The sequence below is a fragment of the Puma concolor genome, chromosome D3 (genome assembly GCF_028749965.1).
Source record: "Puma concolor isolate L17-30 chromosome D3, mPumCon1.1.hap2, whole genome shotgun sequence".
NCBI classification, from domain to species: domain Eukaryota; kingdom Metazoa; phylum Chordata; class Mammalia; order Carnivora; family Felidae; genus Puma; species Puma concolor.
The window spans coordinates 84,130,897-84,136,896 of NC_141678.1; positions in this window are offsets into that span (position 1 = coordinate 84,130,897).

Sequence of the window (6,000 nt, forward strand, 5' to 3'; positions counted from 1 at the left end):
CTCCTACACACACAATATAGTGTGTTTTCAATTTTAACAAGATTATATTTTTAGAAGTATTCTCTTTTTATTTTTTTTTAAGAATTCAAGAATCAGTGCTGATGGTTGATCTTTCTCTGCTTAACCAGATGAAGCTGAAGCAGAAGAAACGGCTGTATTTTTGTCAGTGTTATGCAGATGCAATTTCACATATCAGTTATTTTTACTGCTCTTCTATATTTGCTCTTTTTTTTTTTTTTTTCAATTAACTAAGAGCTAAAGGACTCTAATGAGACAGGGTAGAGAAACAATGGTTAATAATTTTTGGACAAAATTTTCATTTCGTGATTGCTATTGGAACTAAATGGCACTGGGGGAGTAAAGCAGGTGATAAATAAGAGCACTCTCTCTAAATGAAAGACCTTCTGCCATCTCCCAAATGCTTGCTTACCATAATGACCTTATGTTATTTTAAAACTTTCCCAAGATACTACCAAGTGAGATTAGCATATCTGTATATGTGTAAATCTATGCATTGTATTCCAGTGTTATTATGTCAGTCCTGGAGATCCATGGCTTCTCTCTAAATAGACGGATTTAGTTGGAATAAATTTATTATAAGAGTTTCGTTTCTTCTGGTTGTCTTCTTCCCAACAGAAGTGATTGCTGATGGGAAAGAAAATATAATCGTAAAAAAAATATGAAAAATAAAATTGTAATGAGGAAGATTGTAAAAGCATATTCAATATATGGATATTCTCTTCGCAGAAACAAACAGGGCTACTTGAAGTGAGTCTGTCTGTTGCAGTGAGAAAAACCTGGGAGACAAAACCTCTCATGGGAAGGAAATGATTAAAATATTCATAAGCTGAGAATAAAGCAAAAAAAAAAAAAAATGAGTCTAAAATAGAGGGTGATGAACATTATTCACAGAGCTACAACAAACAATTCTAAAATCTGTATGGGACCACAAAAGACCTCCAAAATGCAAAGCAATCCTGAAAAAAGAAAAGCAAAGCTGGAGACATCACAATTCTGGACTTCAAGCTATATTGCAAAGCTGTAATCATCAAAACAGTATGGTACTGGCACAAAAACAGACATATAGATCAATGGAACTGAATAGAAAACCTGGAAAAGGACCCACAACTATACGGTCAACTAATCTTTGACAAAGCAGGAAAGAACACCCAATGAAAAAAGACAGTCACTTCCACAAATGGTGCTGGGAAAACTGGACAGTGGCACGCGAAAGAATGAAACTGAACCACTTTCTTATACCTTACACAACAATAAATTCAAAATGAATGAAACACCTGAATGTGAGACAGGAAATCATCAAAATCCTAGAGGAGAACACAGGCAGCAACCTCTTGGACCTCAGCTGCACCAACGTCTAGACTACACACCTCGCCAGAGATAAGGGAAACAAAAGCAATGGTGAACTATTGGCACCTCATCAAGATAAAAAGTTTCTTCACAGGGAACGAAACAATCAACAAAACTAAAAGGCAGCCGACAGAATGGGAGAAGATATTTGCAAATGACATATTGCATAAAGGGTTAGTACCCAAACTCCATAAAGAACTTATCAAACTCGACACCAAAAAACCAAATAGTCCAAGGAAGAAATGGGCAGAATACATGAATGGACACTTTTCCAAAGAAGGTATCCAGATGGCCAACAGACACATGGAAAGATGTTCAATAGCACTCATCACCAAGGAAATACAAATCAAAAGCACAAGGAGATACCACTTCATACGAGTCACAATGGTTAAACTTAACAACTCTGGAAACAACAGAAGTTGGCAAGCGTGCAGAGAAAGGGGCACCCTTTGGCACTGTTGGTGGGAATGCAAACTGGTGCAGCCACTCTGGAAAACAGTATGGAGTTGCCTCAAAAAGTTAAAAATAGAACTATCCTGTGAACCAGCAACAGCACTACTAGGCATTTATCCAAAGCATACAAAAATGCTGATTCGAGGAGCACCTGGGTGGCTCAGTCAGTTGAGTGTCCGACTTTGGCTCAGGTCATGATCTCACGGTTCGTGAGTTCGAGCCCCGCGTCAGGCTCTGTGCAGACAGCTCAGAGCCTGGAGCCTGCTTTGGATTCTGTGTCTCCCTCTCTCTCTGCCCCTCCCCTGCTCATGCTCTGTCTCTCTCTGTCTCAAAAATAAAAATAAAACATTAAAAAAAATTTTTAAAAAGAAAAGAAAAAAATGCTAATTCAAAGGGGCACGTGCACCCCCATGTTTACAGCAGCACTACCAAATTATGGAAAAAAGCCAAATGTCCGTAACTGATGAATGGATAAAGAAGATGTGATACACACACACACACACACACACACACACACACACACACACACACACTGGAATACTACTTGGCAATCAAAAAGAATGAAATCTCGCCATTTGCAATAACATGGCTGGAGCTAGAGGGTATTATGCTTAGCAAAATAAGTCAGTCAGAAAAAAGACAAATAACATGTGATTTCACTCATATGTGGAATTTAAGTAAAACAGATGGAACATATGGGAGGGGGAAAAAGAGAGAGGAAACAAACCATAAGAGACTCATAATGACAGAGAATAATTTAAGGGTTGATGGAGGGAGGTGGGTGGGGGACGGGCTAGATGGGTGATGGGTATTAAGGAGGGCACTTGTTGGGATGAGCACTGGGTATCGTATGTAAGTGATGAATCACTAAATTCTACTCCTGACACCAATAATACACTGTATGTTAACTAACTAGAATTTAAATAAAAATTTGAAAAACAAAAGAACAAAAAGTTATTAAATAAACAATAACAGCAGGAAAGTAACAAAATACAGTACAACACAACACGACACAAAACAACACAACACAGGGTAATGAGCACCCTTTGCCTCATCAACAGCCAGTACTGGCAAAACCTGAAAACCATGGAATGGGGAATGGTCAGTTCCAGGAGTGCTGCCTTGTTTAAAGGTAGAGGTGGTGTTTAAAGGCAGAGGTGGTGTGGAGGCTAAGTCAGAGAAAGTAGAATGTTCCAAACGAAAGCCTAGAAAGAAATACCACAGGTTAACTTTATTCCTGTCGATTTCCCCTTATGGCCATACGATTAAAAATATTTGGACCTGGGAAGTTCTGTCTGCCATTTAATCTGAAGAAATATCAGTTGTTTTTGTTTTTTTTTTTTTTTTTTTTTCTATTTTCCTCTGCATTCAAAAGAGGCAATGTGGCTGCTGGTGTGGACATTTACATTCAGTCCATTAAATATGTTTTAAGAGATGTCAAAACATGGTGTAACACTGTGAAACTGTTCATAAGTAACTGTATACATAACATTTACAGCCATAAAACTTTCATAAAGTTCACAAAATGGTACACATCCAGCTAACAGGCTGAGATCACTAATCTCTAATGCATTGAAATCTAACGTTTTCCAATAAAATTAGGGTGTCTATTATGTTCCAAGGGCTTCCTCAAATATATCATATGAATATTTACAGAATAAAAAATATTAATCTTGTGTTAAAGATGAGAAGATGTGAGTGTCAAAGAGGTCAAGAAAGCTACATGGATAGAGGGAACCATGGTTTGAGAACCGTCTTTCCTTCTGTTCCTACTGCCAGGGACCTGATACTCCATCGTGTTTCCCTGCACATGGGTTAGTTTTCCCACAGGGATCGTGCAGAGCAAACCATAGAAGATGCTTCTGGATGCCATGGGGGTGCACTGAATGAGTAAATTAACATTTACAATTTTATAACATTTGCAACATTAATGAGTAGAATTAGGGCTACCTACAGGGATAATTGTGTTTTCTAGAGGCTTTTAGTATCTTTCTTTAGAGAATATTTGTTCTTCTCAGAGAAATCCTAAATAGAACAAAATACTACAGAAAAAAAATCACATTATAAAATTATGAAAAACCTCAGGAAAAACTAAAATGTACTTGGATCTTTTCATATTTTGGGGGCAAAAAACAAAGAGGAAAATAGCAACTGTGACGAGTCTAATTAGACGAAGGTGCACAGTATTTTATACGGACAGCAACCTCTGCATAAGCCTCACATTTCTTGCTAAGCTTAAATTCTATCCCTCCTATCACTGTTAAGAACATAGTGGATAAATACATTTTAAAATAATTTTAGATCTTTGAAATTTCAAATGACATTAAATGCTGTTTGGATGACAAAGATACCTTTTTTTTTTTTATTCCCTCAATAAAGGATGCTATTTCTCTCCTCTAATTTTACCTTCATAGAAGAAAACAAAGACGCCTGCTGTAGGAACATTACTTGGAAACAGAAATTTCTCTTTTTTACCAAAAAAACCACTACCATTTAAAAATTTTTGGATTATAAACTTCACTACAAACAGGAAAGAAATAGCAGGGAACCCTGTGAACCTGTAGCGTATCAGTTAATAAAATGAGATCTAAATGCTCCGACTTGTAAATCTCGTCCTAGCTGATCGACTTTATCACCACTTTGTACTCTTATCAATGGCAACAGGCATCAGACTATGTTCACTTTGATTTACTCCCTGGAGACTTTTTCAGATTTACACCATGTTACCAGGACAAATGGAGTGACAAATGCAATAAATTACATACCTATTATATGAGCAAAAAAAGAACAAAAATTAGCCCTCTAGTTATTGAAAAATAAAAGGCAAAGGAAAACAAAACCTCAGACCCATTTCTCATCTTTACTAAAAATGAGACACTAAAGACCCAGTTGAGTGAATGCAGTTTTGAAGACGTGGCCACATGACACAGGACATATGTCTGAGGATGTGGAGGTTACGGGTTCTTCTCTTCCCTCCTTCCTCTTTTTCCTGCACCCCCCCAAAAAGGGGGGAAGTTGAGAGAAGTGTGACAGATCAGATGCCACCCTCCCCCTGCAGGGTGGAGCAGCCGTCTCTCTTCTGCCGTGGCAGCTTCTGCAGCAGGAGACAGTCTGTCCCCACTTCATTCCTTACGTTTGTGACTATTTGATTTTCACAGAAGACAAAAAAAAAGGCAAGAGCTCTGGAACTCAATAGAAGGTCAGAACGGCAATCTCTTTGCCCGGTCCAGCTTCCTTTCATACTCTGACATCTGGTGCCCATTACCAGAACAAATTAGAGCAATTCCAGGCAGCAGCGGAGGAGGAGGGGACTTTCTCAGTCATCACTGTGAACCCACGACTAAGGCTCAAAACAAGGCGGCCATAGAAATAGGTCTGGGACACTGGCTTTGCCGACCTGAAGTTTAGCCCATTGGGAAGTGCAGTTAAGAAGATGCTTTCTGCAGAGAGTTGCAGTTATAGTGATTCCTTTCCACTAAATGTTCATCTCATTGTAATACGAGACCCTATATGCTGCGCAGAATCCCACTATCAAAGTCTAAACATAAACGTACAAGTTTTTGTTTGTTTTATCAAGAGAGAAGACAATCCATCAGCGGAAATATTACAAAAATCCAACAGTTTAACTCATGCTCCTGGAACGCCAGAGTTTTCCTGTAGGCCACTCACAAATCATCCCTTAAACAGGCCTTTCTCCTATTTAATTATTCCTATTCTCCTTATCACACACGCATCGGCTGTCTTCTCAAAATACCTCTTGACTTTTTCAGTTCCAAAAATCTCACTGGGAGTAGCTATGCTCTTTTAATATTTGTTTTGTTTTTTCCTCTTCTGAAGTAATATTCACCATGCTTTAAAATGTTCTTATTAAGGAAAAAAAAAAGTCCTAACTGTTCCAGAGATTTGCACACAGAAAAGGAGTAAGCAATATTGTTCGCATGAAATATAGACGCTAAATTTCTGAGTAATTCACTCACTTGATTGACCATGCTCGATTTTCATCTGAAATTTTATAACATTGAGCATTCAAAGTACAGGTCTGAGTCACTACATGGTGGATTAGAATGGGATACCATGCATAAAAGGATTTTGTGATATATTTAAAAAAACATTAAAAAAATATATTTCCAGTCATTGACAGGTATTTGAATATTATTTAAGTTTATTTATTTATTTTGT